This window comes from Rattus rattus, chromosome 3, assembly GCF_011064425.1.
Source record: "Rattus rattus isolate New Zealand chromosome 3, Rrattus_CSIRO_v1, whole genome shotgun sequence".
Taxonomy (NCBI): Eukaryota; Metazoa; Chordata; class Mammalia; order Rodentia; family Muridae; genus Rattus; species Rattus rattus.
The window spans coordinates 158,512,922-158,528,381 of NC_046156.1; the positions used below are offsets into that span (position 1 = coordinate 158,512,922).

Below are 15,460 nucleotides of genomic sequence, written 5' to 3' on the forward strand. Positions count from 1 at the left end.
AACTAGGAAAGAAATCCTAAAAATCCTTTACACACTCCAGTTTCTAGTGATTGATTTTTTTCAAGAATAGAAATATCACTAAGAACACCATCCCCAAACAGGTATCCAAGCCAAATAGGAAAAACTTACAATACATTAATATATGAGAAATATGAACCTAAAATCAATTTCAAAAACACATGCCACACACACACACACACACACACACACACACACACATCCACAGGCACACAGTAAAACATAGAAAGAGACACAGAGAGAGACACATATACAAATAAAATGATATAACAATATTGAAATTGAAACAAGGCTATTTTATTAGAAATATACATTAAGCCAATGCATGACATGTAAACCAGTACTGCAAGGGATTATCTTCCTTAATTTTTAAGTTTTAATAAAAACATGATTACAGCACCCCCCTTGCCTTTCTTTTCTCTGATTCTTTCTACGTTTATTAGTTTACTCCTCAAATTTTCTTAAATTCCTACTATATAATGAAAAGGAGTAAAGACAGTTTTGATAGGAAGACCTTACTTTAAAAAGAACAGGAGAAATACTTACCTATGATGAAGATGGCATGATCATGAATGCATTTTTCCCAAGGTCAGTCTCATCCATTGCAATCTAGAAGTGTTCATCCCTAAAATTTCCTCGATATTAGGAACATTGGCTTGTAACCTCTGTTATTGAATATTGTGTTTGTGCTCTTCCTTGAAGTAATTTCTCTTTACAACCAAGAAAATCTTTACAGAAGTTCTAAAGCCAGACATGCTTCGCTGCACAATGTATAGAGCTTTCTGAGACACGTTTTACTCCACATAAACTTTTAAGTACCCAAAGTGTCATAATGAAGAATTAAATAAATATATGAGAAACGCAGATAATTTATATTGTAGAGTAGTGGTTAATGGTATGGGTAGAAGTTTAAGGTACATTATTTTTTTAAATTATTGAAATATTTTAATTGAAAAAGAATTGCATCATTTCTTGAAAACTCTGTCATTTCTCCCCTCCAATTTTTCCCATTCCCCCTCCCTTTTTCTTTCTTTCTCTCTCTCTCCACAAACCACACACACACTCACACACACACACACAAACACATACATGTACATGTATGTATCAATATGTAAATACAACCTACATTGCTACTGTATCAATTTATTGTTGTATGCTTGTGTATATATGAATATGCATATACATGTATATTTCTGTATATATATATATACATATATATATATGCATACATGCATGTGTTTTCAGGGCTATCCATCAGAGGTTAAATAAACAACTAGGTAGCACTTTGAAGTTTAACTGTAAATGACTTCGAATAATTCCTGAGATAATTGCTGATAAAAGGAAAGGTAGAAAGGATCTATCATATCCAACAGAGTAATCCAGACTTTATACTAAATGGGGATAAAAAGCAAGAATATTTCCTCTGTACACTGGAGGAAAGCATCATATTCAATATAGTATTCTAAGGGAGTTGAATGACTGTGGTTCAAGGAAAGTTAGCAAACTCAGATATGAACAAGAAATACATGATGATGAATTAAGCCACTGACATTTGATTTTGCATTGTAATTTGATCTCTCTAGAGTAATCAAATCAGTCAATGACATGATTTACTTTGGTCTCATATTTTTCTTATACACTTGTGTGGATTCATTTTGTTGAGATTTAATATACCGCAACAGCATTAATTTTCTTGCTTGATACCATATTGTCCAGGCATAGCTGCCATGAAGGTCAGTCCTTGTAAAGGACGCTGTTTATGATGGAACCCACTGAACAAATTACAGAGGAACATGAAGTTGTTTTCAGGTCTGTTGCCATTCTTGAACTTACTAAACTGTAATATATGCTGAATCCTTGAAAAGAATATCCCTCTCCATTTGTAAATTTGCCACGAGGGTTTCCAATCATTAATCATGAAAGACAGCTAAGAGAACATCAGTTAATATGGGGATTTTTAGTGATGTGGAGCAACAATCACCACAGAATATTTAAAAGCAAACTATTTAAAAGATCCCTGTGTTGCAGGATTTATATCTGCCTGCCTTCTCTCTACCTAATTTGTTCATCTCTTGAAATATTGCCATGCACCATTTATACCTCACTGGACACATAGTTAGGCATCTTCAGTTATTAGTGGAAACCACACAGATCAGAATTAAGCCTAAGAAATCACTCTTGTGAGCTTATTGTTTTAGAAAAAATATCTGTAAGTTTTAAACTATGTTTACAAAATGACTTGAATAAGGAATATTTATTTGGTAGGGAACACATTCTTGGGATTCTACAGGAGAGCTTTCTAAAAAACAAATATATTTGATGAGGGCATGAATTAAACAAATGGGAATGAGGGTATTATAACCAGGTGTTGGCTCTCTGAAGAATGGATTCTTCCTAAAACATCATCCAATCTGGTAAATGTTTCTGTGCATTTTATATGGAAACAGAATCCCTTTCATCCAATACAGACTTATTTCTCATGATTTACATTCCCCCGGGAAAGAGATGTAGAAAGTTGCAGTATTCTAAATTTGTGGGCTTGCTATCACCTCAACCATTGCTCAGTAGAGAAAAGAAGGGAAGAAACAGACTACATTTTTCCTAGTAGCTTTGACCAACTTTTAGTATATTTTCAACTTGGGTCTTAACAAGAAAAAGTTCACTTTTACTTTTATTTCTTTTTGAATTTTTGAGATCATAATATAATTGCCTAACTTTTCCTTTCTCCCTTCTAACATTCAAAGACATATTTGTCTTTGCTCTCTTTTGAATTCATGAACTCTATTTCCATCAATATTTATTGCAAAGATTATACATATATAAATAAAGATATATAGATAGATTTAGATATATACAGAGAGAGAGAAAGAAAGAGAGAGAGAGAGAGAGAGAGAGAGAGAGAGAGAGAGAGAGAGAGAGAGAGAGTCTATATTCAGATAGGGCAACTAACCTGTTCTCACAGGGACCTCTTGGAATATCACATATATTATAGGATATCATTCTTTTATTTAAGGTGTATTGTCTAAGCTTTTAGGAAATAGACACAATTCAGAGTGAGTTGCATGGCAAGGGATAGCAAAATGTGATGCTGTAGGGAGCAGTTTTCAAATTCTACTGAAATTGATGAGATTGAATATCTTGCAAAAATGTTGGTAAATAACACACATTGTTCATCATAAAACATTAGATGTGTTCACAGAAAACTGAAATAGATTTAAATCCATGTATTTCACAAGTTTAGAGACAACAGAATTTGTCTTTTAATAGATATATTACTAGAGCTGTAATGGTGACAATTCAGTGTATAATACAGGGAAGGACAATAATTGAAAGACTTTTGAAAGTCCAGATAACAGGAAATAGCACACATAACTAGGAAAATTATGTATTACAAATGTGATAAACATTATAAATGTGAAATTTCTGACAAGAAACATAGAAACTGTTAAAACAATACAGAAATCAAAAGCAAAGACTCATTTTTCAAACTAAAATTGGTGAGAGAAACAGGTAAAGGTGACACAGAAAGTTACATCAACTTCCAAGTGTACTCTTTATTTTTTAATATTTTAATTATATCATAATTTATTATAAAATATCTTTTTGTATAATAAGATATATAGAGTGAGTATCCTTAATTTAAATCTGTGAGCTACAAAAAGTCAAGAAAAGATTGGAAGATCCAGCAACTTTTTTGCCATTTTTGATGTTATAAAAAATTGCAATATTTTTCACTTTTCATAAACCTGTATTTATTGATCCCTTCTCTTCTCTTTCAAATTCCTGTCCTATGTTTTCACAAACACACACACACACACACACACACACACACAGACACATACACACACACACACACACACACTCCTTTAGAGTCCTAAAGAAAACCTGTTGAGTCCACTTAATGTAATTTGTTTGATTGTGTTCATGGATGGTCCTTTTTCATTGGACTACCAAGTGGCATCATCATCCATAAGGAAGACCATTCCCTCACTCTTTGTATGTCTTTGCTACCTGTAGCTCTTTGTGTAGATTTGAAACTTCAGGGATTCTTCTCCATCCAGTTTGGCTTGCCCATTGGTCTGATTCTTGTTCAGTTCATGTTTGGAGACTCATTTTGGCAAGACTTTGTTGTGTGGTTTCTTATGTCGCTACATGATGAAATTTCAGAACACACACTTGATCATCACTTAGAGTCAAAAAAATCTGAGAGACCTGAGTTTAGTTCACTAGTCTAACAGTAGAAATGAAGATATTAAGTTCCAGACATGGAAGATTAAAATTAAGAAGGAAGAAAAGTGCCCAGAATTGAACTGAACTAATCCCACAGCTCCTTGTACCCAAATCCCATGTGGGGGGAGAGAGCTGAACTCCCAGAAGTACAGACAATCCTGAAACCTCAGGGCAGACTGCCACTTCTACCTACATCTGCCCACATTCCTGGCTCAAGAGGAAACTACATAGTGCCTCTGGATGCAGGAATACAGGAACAGTCAGCAGCAGGAACCTGCTGGTTTCTGCCTGTGCCCAGACATGACCTGAATTGGTCACATAGCTCCCTGCACCCAAATCACATGGGGGAGAGAGCTGGACCCTCAGAAGTGAGGACACTCCTGAGAACTCAGAGGATACAATTACTTGTGCCCACATTCCTGACACAAGAGGAAATTGTTTAGTGACATCTGTGCCCTCTGGGCACAGGGAACGAGAAGCAGTCAGGGGTAAAACCATTCAGGTTTCTGCCTGCTCCAAGAACAGAAAGCTAGTTGCAAGGAGCATCTACACACCTGAGAGCAGAGTTCTCTGGTCCCAGATCCGGGTGAAACAAAGTAGGTCTACAGGAGTGCTGATAAAAAGGCCCACAGGAGGGACAAGCCACTTTCAGAGACCGCAAGACATGCTAACACCAGAGAGAACCTGATGGCTAGAGGTAAGCACATGAACCTAATCAACAGAGATCAAGACTACATGGCATCATCAGAGCCCAGTTCTCCCACGAAAGCAAATGCTGGATATACAACCACACCGGAAAAACAAGATTTGGATTTAAAAATCACATTTTATCATGATGATGGAGGACTTTAAGAAGGACATAAATAATTCCCTTAAATAAATACAGGGCAAGTAGAAACCCTTAAAGAGGAAACACAAAAATCCCTTAAAGAATTACAGGAAAAGACTACAACCAGGTGAAGGAATTAAACAAAAACCTCCAGGATTTAAAAATGGAAATAGAAACAATAAAGCACAAAGGGAGACAACCCAGGAGGTAGAAAACCGAATACAAGATATATAAGAGAGACTCACAGGGACAGACGATACCATAGAAAACATAGACACAACCATCAAAGATTATGTAAAATACTAAAAGCTCCTAGACCAAAATATCAAGGAAATACAGGACAAAATGATAAGATCAAATCTCTTTTATAGGTATAAAAAAGAATGAAGACTCACACCTTAAAGGGCCAGGAAACAACTTCAACAAAACTAGAGAAGAAAACTACCTAACATAAGTAAAGAGATGCCTATAAACATACAAGAAGCCTATAGAACCCCAAATAGATTGGACCAGAACAGAAATTCCTCCTGTCACACACTAGTCAAAACAGCAAATGCACAAAACAAAGAAAAATATTAAAAGCAGTGAGGGAAAAAGGTCAAGTAACATTTAAAGGCAGACCTATCAGAATTACACCAGATTTCTCACCAGAGACTATGAAAGCCAGAAGATTGTTTGCAGGTGTCATACACACCCTAAGAGAACAAAAATGCCAGCCCAGGCTACTATATCCACCAAAATTCTCAATCAACATAAATGGAGAAACCAATATATTCTGTGACAAAACCAGCCCTAAAAAGAATAGATGGAAAACTCCAACACAAGGAAGGAGGGACACTACACCCTAGAAAAAGCAAGAAAGTAATCTCCTTGTAATGAAACCAAAGTAAAAGAGACACACCAAGATAGTTTCACCTCTAACAACAAAAATAACAGGAAGCAGCAATCACTATTCCTTAATATCTCTTAACATCAATAGAGTCAATAAAAAGATATAGAGTAACAGACTGGATACTTAAAGAGGATGCAGCATTTTGCTGCTTACAGGAAACACATCTCAGAGAGAGAGAGAGAGAGAGAGACACTATCTCAGAGTGAAAGGATGGAAAACAACTTTCCAAGCAAATTGTCCCAAGAAACAAGCTGGAGTACCCATAACAACAGAACCTGAGGAAATTCAAAAAACTCATCAGATCCTACTACTAAAGCTTATATTCAACAAAACTGGAAAATCTGAATGAAATGGAAAATTTTCTATACAAATACCAATTACCGAAGTTAAATCAGGATCAGATAAACCATCTAAACAACCCCATAACTCCTAAAGAAATAGAAGCAGATGTTAAAAGTTTCCAAACTAAAAAGAGCCCAGGACCAGATGGGTTTAGAGCAGAATTCTATCAGAACTTCATAGAAGACCTCATTCCAGTACTGTCCAAACTATTCCACAAAATAGAAACAAATAGCACTACCCAGTTCCTTATATGAAACCACAACTATGTTTAAACCTAAACCACACAAAGACCAAACAAAGAAAGAGAACTTGAGAAAAATTTCCATCATTAAATTGACAAAAAGATACTCAATAAAATTCTCGCAAACAGAATCCAAGAACACATCAAAACAATCATCCTTTATGATCAAATAGGCTTCATCCTAGGGATGCAGGGATTGTTCAATATATGGAAATACATCAACAAAACACACTATATAAGCAAAATAAAAGAAAAAGAACCACATGATTATTTCATTAGAGGCTGAAAAATCATTTAACAAAATTCAACACCCCTTCATGATAAAAGTCCTGGAAAGATCAGGAATTCAAATCCCATACCTAAACATAGTGAAAGCAAACCATTAGCCAACATCAAACTAAATGGAGAGAAACTTGAAGCAATCCCACTAAAATCAGGGACTAGACAAGGCTGCCCACTTTCTCCCTACTTATTCAATACAGTACTTGGAGTCCTAGCCAGAGCAATCAGACATACTCAAAAGATGCTCCAACATTCAACAAAGACACATGCTCTACTAGGTTCTTAGGAGACTTATTGATCACAGCCCGAAGTTGTAAAGAACCCATATGTCCTTCAACAGAGGACTGGATACTGAAACTGTTGTACATCTACCCAATGGAGTACTACTCAGCTATCAAAAACAATGACTTCAGAAAAGTCATAGGCAAATGAATGGAACTAGAAAATATCATCTTGAGTGAAGTAACCCAATCACAAAAATCACACATGATATGCCCTCACTGATAAGTGAATATTAGCCCCAAAGCTTGATTTACACAAGATAAAATCCAAAGACCACCTGAAGCAAAAGAAGTTCAACTAAAGTTCCGATGCTTCACTCCTTCTTAAAAAAGGTATCAAATATATTCATAGGAGGGGATATGAAGGCATAGTATGGAACAGAGACTGAAGGACTGGCCATTCAGACCCTGCTCCACATGTCGCCCAAATATATACAGCCACCAAAATCAGATAAGTTTTATGAAGCTAAAAAGTGCATGCTGAAAGGGACAGGATACAGATCTCTCCTGAGAGGCACCTCCAGAGCATGTCCAATACAGAGGTCAATGCCAGTAGCACATCACTGAACTGAGAACAGGACCCTGTTTAGGCGAGTGAGAGGAAGGATTGAAAGAGCTGAAGAGGCTTGCAACCCCATAAGAACAACAATGCCAATCAACTACAGCTTCCAGGTACTAAACCACTACTTAAAGACTATGCATGGACTGACCCATGACTCCAGCTGCACATATAGCAGAGGACTGCCTTGTTGGACACCGATGGAAGAAGCCCTTGGTCCTGCCAATGTTAGACCCCCAGTTTAGGGAATGTCAAATTGGGGCATGAAGTAGGGGTGGATAGGGAGGGGAACACCGTTATAGAAGAAATGGAGGGGAATGGGATGGGGGCTTATGTCCTAGAAACCAGGAAACCGAGAAATAGAATAACATTAGAAATGTAAATAAAAAATATCCAGTAAAAAAAGGAAGAAAGAAAAAAATAAAGATGCAATATAGGAAATAGGAAAGGGTAGTTGTAATCATGTCTAGGAAGGCTCGTTAAATAAATATGTCTTTGGCCTGACTTTTTTTGGAAAAATACCAAAAGCTGTATAGTTCATACAATTTATCATATTTATATAAAAAGATTAAAATCATTTGCTCTGGGACATTGTGTTATTTAAAACTGAGATTTAGACGAAATATCTCAAAAGCCTTCAAGTAAACATGCATAATGCAAAAAAGTCTGCTAAAAAGATAAATGTTATGATGCATGTTAAAAATAAAGTTGCTCTTCTCTTTTGGGAGATTGTTATATCCATAAGGAATCACACCTCTCAAACAGATTCTGGCTGACGTAGAACACACAGGGTGCTTTTGGTCTGTCCTGCTATTATTTTACTGCATTTTATTTTATTTGCTAAGGTGCTCATAGTTTCCAAGTAGATTAATAGATGAAAAAAATAGTATTTTCCTATTATTCTTGAATAAACATTAATTAATGATTCCAATTGACAGTGTAAATCATTTAAAAAAATTGAAATATAGTCAATTTCAATGATAGACCTTGCTCATATGGTTTCTCCCTCTGTACAGTTGTACCTCATAAAATAATCCACTGCTTTTACTCATTAGACATTTCTGTGTGAATGCACCCACGATTTTAGCATCCTTAGAGGACAGATTCTTCAGACTCCTCTGAACCTGGTTATAGCTGACTGTGAGCTGCCCAATATGCTTTCGGAGAGGTGAACACTGGTCCCCAACAGCATGTTCTATTATCCAACAAGCCACCTCTCAAACCCCCAGATATTCAATGCTTTTTAAATTGTACCCAGTATATTGAGTATATTCTTCCAAAGACTTTTTTTTTCTTCTTCCAAATCCTGTCGGTTATTTTGTCTCAATCAGGAGACAAGCAACTAATGAAGGTTACCACGTTCAAAGTTTCAAATATTTGAAAGTATTTTCCAAAAGGAAAGTATAGTGGTTTGTGTGATGAATGCCCCATACCCCATATCCCTACTCTCAGGAATTTTAACACTTGGTCACCAATGGTTGTTAGTATTTGGAGAAGTTTACAAAGGACATTATTGAGGGGATTGAGTGATGATGATGATGATGATGATGATGATGATGATGATGATGATACAAAAAGGCTTCACCTATTTCCAGTTCCCCATCTCTGCTTCATTGCTTTCAGTTCAAAATATAAGCTTTCAGCTTGATGCTCCAGACAACATGCCTGCTGCTTTCTGTCAGGTTTCTCTGTCATCATAAACTCTAACTCTCTGGAACTGTAAATTCAAATAATCTCATTATTGCAAGTTGCTTTGGCCCTGATATCTTATAGCAGCAAGAGTAGTGGGTAATACAAACAAAATACAAAAGACAAGAAAATATATGGAAAGGTGTGATTTCACACCAGTTGAGATAGAGTATAGCAGTTCTACAATAAGATGTATCACTCCATGAGACCATAACAAGTGATAGGTAAATCTGTATCCTAGTGCCGTTCCGATGGTACCATAAATTAGAAAACTTAAATAACTCTTCAAACTTTTGCAAGTTTTCAAATTTATGGAAATGGCACTTCAATCTAATGAAAGTAATTACACACAATCTTGAATTTTCACCTTCATGTGTCTACTCAAGGATCACAGAATCATATCCTTAAAACTGAATATGTAAATATTTGCAAAAACATTATTCCTGAAATCTAAAATTTAGAAAGAAGCAAAATGTCCATTGGCTACTTGATTGATACCTAAAAATAGTACGGCTGCATATTAGAATGTTATTTAGTTATAAAAATAATATTATATAGATATATTCCAGAGCAAGAATGGGCATTATAGTAAATGAGAAAAACAACTAGTTTATTTTGGAAATTCTAGTTTTATAGGCTTTAATACTTAAAAAGTTTTTCCAAGATAAAGAAGTGAGATGGTTATTTTTCTACATTTGAGGGGTGCTAAGTTATTGTGACTGAAATATAATGGACAATAGAAAGCAAGTTATTGACTGATATTTGTACAACCAGTGAATGAACTTTTTTTTCTACAAATTAAATATAATTGAATCATAATTGAGTCAGTGAAGATGTCGAAAAGGAGTAGTGTCTATTGTCTTTTGAACATAAATTACCATAAATTAGAAAATTCACATGACCTTTAAACATAAACAACTTTCTCCTGCTTCATTTATTTCCCCATGAAGTCATTGTCAGTTTCTTCAGAGACGGAAACAATATAATTATTTGGTTATACATGATTATATTTGAAAAATATCATTAATTAATTAATATATAACATTATCTATTAACAGTCAAAAAAATTACAGAATAAGTTGAGATTTTGAGAAAGAGTGAAAGAGACAAGAAAATGGTCACAGGTAAGAAATAAAGAGGTGGAAATGATAAAGATAGTACTCAATGCGTTCTCAATTTTTTAATTTAAAATTTTATATTATTTACATATACGTATAATTTTCAAAAATAGAATTTTATAATGAGATTATTAGTATAGTTTATAAAAGATATTGTATTTGAATCTTAAATACTTTGCCAGTTATAATAATTCTGTAGCATCATATTTATTTTTTGAAATGTTATAATTAAGAGCTTTCCATCAAACATTTTTGATCTGTTGAATACATAACATTTCAGAATATTTTAAAATTTAATCCACAATGATTAATCTATATATTCCCAGCTACTTTCCTTTAGTGTTCTATGTATTTTATTAATTTATTTCTCTTACATTGATGGGAAACAAGCATAAAAAATATATCGTTCATAGTGTGGTTATATTTTATGATAAATTTATTAACAAAACACACCTTATATATTCATTCTTCTTGAAATTTATATTTAACACCCAAGGAGTTACAACAATTAAGATAACTTGAAATTTCTGGAAAGTTTGAGTTATAAAATGAAAATATTGTCTCTCATTTTCATAACTTAAGGCTAGCACTTTCAATTCATATTACATTCATCTACAATCATAACTTTTCTCAGACCTTTAATAAGCAAATTTCATTCCAGTGAAAACTCTTTTTAAACATTCACAATATCCCTCCTTGATCTTATTTTTTACTAAATATTATAAAATACCTTTATAACTGCAGTCGAGTGACTTATTTCACAGCCTACATTTTTAATACACTCTGCTACTTTATTTATGGTTGATTACTAGTTTTGAGATTTGCAAATACAGTTTAAAATCCTTGAAGTGGTTTTGACTTATATTGCCAGGCATAAACAGCTTCATAGTGAACAAATTACCCTAGAAAGTAGGCAGTGATTTCAACCTGAAATAAGAAAATATTTTTAAAAATTGCAGGATAGAAATTGCAGATACATATAGTTGAAGCAAAAGTAACTTTTTCTTTCATTATTGTACAGGATATATGAGCACATATGGTGTGAATCTTTAGTGTCAGAGATCCTTGGATGTCAGAAGTCTAGGACATATGAGATTTCTGGAATATTTCAACATCAAAAAGACTGAAAACAAGCAAAAAGTATAGAAGTTGCCTTGGTCAACAAGATGACATATCAGATTCAAGCTAAGTACATGTATGGAATGCTTTACAACCACCATCAATAATAAACATATTTATTTGCAGAATCAAATACAGGGAATCTGTTCAGACTAGAAGATGCATTCTTAAACAATTGAGACATTGTTGGAATTGTTTACCTTCATAGGAAATTTGATTCAGAAAGCAATGTGATCATGAACAGAAGGCCAAATCCAATCCAATCAAATGTGATGTACTCAAACAGTATATTGTGAGTAAGAATCTTTAGCAATAGAGCAATTTTAATCTAGCAATAGGATGCTCTGACAAGACATCACATCCAAAGAGCTTCTAAGTGTATGTGATGACTGTTCTGTACACATGCCCTGAATTACTCTATGATCTGGCTGGAACACAGACACCTCCGTAGTACACAATTTGAATCCCACACAATGTTGATAAGATTAGTTGATAGGAGCATTCAGGTTTGAAACTAAAGTTTAGTTGTCTGTTAGTCCATTTCAGTCATTGGGAGTTCAGTCAGTTCAGTTGGCTGTACAGTGTAGAGTTTCTTTGTGAGTTCAGTTCTTTTTGAAGGTCATCAGAGGTGGTTGAAACCAGAGAGTAAGACAGAGCCATAAGAATAGGAGAAGTTCCCAAAGTTAGTTTGATGTCAAGAAGAGCAATTCAATGAAGAGCTGGGAGAAGCCAGATTGAATCAGTCATCTTGAAGAGGAATTCATGCCAGAAAAGCTGAATTGAACCAACCGGTCAGAGTTAAAGAACTAAAAAGGATGAGCTTATTCACCAGTATGTCTCTAACAACAGTTACATGTGGCAAATAAATGCTACTTTTACAGTTGGGATAGTTCTAAAAGGCTTCTAAAATTTTGTTTCTGGGGAATTTTCTTTTTTATTATTTAATCTAAAAAATCCAGACTAAGATGAAATTTATAGGCATATAACTAAATTTCCCAGCTATAAGTAGGCATGTAAACATTCTAGCTTCGCTTTGAATTTATTTTGTAAATGTCATTACCACAAAATTAGATAAAGTATCAAGTGACACATAAACTGGATCCTTCAGGGTTACTGGAATTTCTATTATCCTTTTTGCTAGGCTGCTTTCTCAGCTACACTCTCTTTTGAAAGATAATTTTGATACCTACCCAAGTGGTTAACCTTGATCTTCTTCTGGATATTTTAGTGCTATCAAGCTCTAAACATCAACTGTATCACTTTTTTTCATTATAAATATTACCCACCAGAATATGTACCCTGAAGACTTCTGCTTAAATGATTATTTCAAAGGGTTATTCAGAGTAAGAGAGTTGAAAAGAATTAGATATCAACAGCAAGTTTGTGTGTATGTGTGTGGGTGTTTGTTTATTTGTGTGTGTGTGTGTGGGTGTGTGTGTGGTGTTTGGTGTGTGTATAATGTTTGTGAGTGTGTGTGTGGGTGGGTGAGTGTGTGTCTGTGTGTGGTGTGTGGTGTGTGTGTGTTTGTGTATGTGTATGTTGTATATGTGTGTGTGTTTCAATTATATGGATAAAAATATTGATACAGTTTGTGTTTGTTAGGATTTCTATCGTTGTGAAAAGACACCATGACCAAAGAAACTCTTATAAAGGACATTTAATTGGATTGGCATATAGGTTTAGAGGTTCAGTCTATTACCATTAAGGCAGAAGCATGTCATGGCACAGTAGGAGTTGAGAATTAGGCATCTTGTTCTGAAGGCAAACAGCTCCACTTGGTTTGGAGGATGATCTGACTACTCAAACCCATAGTGACACACTCTCTACAACAGTACCACACTTCCTAATAGTACCACTCCCTGGGTCAACCATATTCAAACCACCAAGAAGTTAGATATGGGTCATTTTGATACAGATCCTAAATATATGTAAATGTTACAAATGGAGATTCGTGCCAATGGCACACACAATAGAAAACATGTATCCCAATGATAATTGTGAGGTAAGGAGTAAGGCTTTTTGAGTATGCCGTCTTCTTTATTTTATTGTAGTTGAGGATGTCTTTTGTGTGTCCTTTGAAGGTAAATAGAGTTGATATGAGTTGATGACTGTATTAGTTAAAGATGGGGCTATAGTGTTGAGAACCCCTTAACTCCATCTTCTGGATCATGTATACTCTTCCATGAGCACTAAAAGAGGATGGTTTTATACGGCTAGCCAGTGGGAGTTTGACAATACCCCAATGAGTATATGGGTAACATAAATTACTTAGTGACTTATTTATGCAAGTACAGGAAGGTGAGATCTGGGACAAATAAGAAGTGAGTGTGATTGGGTACCAATTTATGAAATTCTCAAATAATAAAGATATCATGGAGGAGGAAAGGGTGGAGGGTTGGAATAACTGGCAATTTAATGTTGAGCTCTGGCTGTCACTTCTTTTCTGTATCTTGGGAAGCCACAAGTGTTCCTATTTGTCACTCTTCACTGTAAAGTTAAGCATCTCAAATGAAGCCTTGGAATCTTCTTAGTTGAAAGGTATAAACAGGGTCAGAATGTAGTTTGCTGCTATGTTAAATTAGTTGTTTTCTTCATTACCCCAACTCCCTCTATTTTCCTCCTCTTTCACTGAAATTTGTTTTCCCAAAAAGTCCTCTACTTACTCTTAAATGTTTTGCATGATATCTACTGAGTTTAGAGTTCTTGCAGAAAAGAGCAGGAGTGGTGTAATGGTTTATATATGCTTGTCCCAGGGAGTAAGTGACACTATAAGGAGGTATGGCTTTGTTAGAGTAGGTGTGGCCTTGTTCAAGGAAGTGTGTTACTGTGGGTCTGGGATTTTAGACCCTCCTCCTAGACATGTAGGAGCCAGTCTTCTCTTGTCCAAGGCCCCATACATAGCTAGCATCTTTCTGAGTCACTTATTAAATAGGCCTAACTAACATACCCAAGTGAGGAAGGTGCTGTTTCTGGAATCCAAATAGACCCACTAAATGTTGTGCTTCTTTCTTGGTGGTGAGAAGGGCCATGTAAATAACTTATCTTTCACTGTAGAAGGAATATCTCTGCATGCCCCACATCACTGGACTCCTACAAATCTTACTGAGATCAAAGGTCCTTGAATTTTGATTGCATTTATTTCTTATCCTCTGATATGCATATGTTTTACCAATGAGTCCAAAATGGTTGCTACCTACTGCTCACTTGGTTCAACCAACATAATGCTACTAATACAGTGCAACCATGCAATATTTTACGGAAGAATCAGAAGATCAAGATCTCTTCTAACTAAAGTATAACACAGGGCATGAGACTTAATATATCATTGAGGCAAACTGACAAGGTATAATGCTAGCCTTGCTAAGTCTAAGCAAATTGCTTCTGGTGGTCTGGTGGCAGTATCCAGGCAAGCATGGTGCTAAATAAGCAACTGAGAGTTCTACATCTTGTTCCTAAGGATATCAGGAGAAGACTAGCTTCCACAAAGTTAGGAGGAAGGTCCCAAAGCCCACCCTCACAGTGACATATTTCCCATAACAAGGCCACACCTCCTCATAATGGCAGTCCGTGGGGCAAGGATTTGCAAACCAACACAAATAGTAATTCACTGGGATTGTATTTGGAAATGTTATTGTCTAGATCCCTCTCTCTCTATGAGCCTCTGAGAGTATTCATGTTGCTGTCTTGATTGAGTTCCTATGTTGCAACATACTTCAGTTTTTCAGTAGCATTAATGAGAGACAGCCTTAGAAATTTTGAAAACTGTTTCAGATGCTATGTCGTTTGGAATCTGCCATAATTACTGGTCAATGTCAAAAGACAAGAGAAATTAAATTTACATTTTGATAAATAAAGATATT

The 15,460-nt window shown here is 35.2% G+C and overlaps 1 non-coding gene across 1 annotated transcript; it reads left to right on the forward strand.

The window, feature by feature from the left end:
* The first annotated feature begins 556 nt into the window (after positions 1 to 556).
* LOC116897619 lies at positions 557 to 717 on the forward strand. Its single transcript, XR_004387600.1, has one exon. It is a non-coding gene; the product is annotated as a U1 spliceosomal RNA (small nuclear RNA).
* The last annotated feature ends 14,743 nt before the right edge of the window (positions 718 to 15,460 follow it).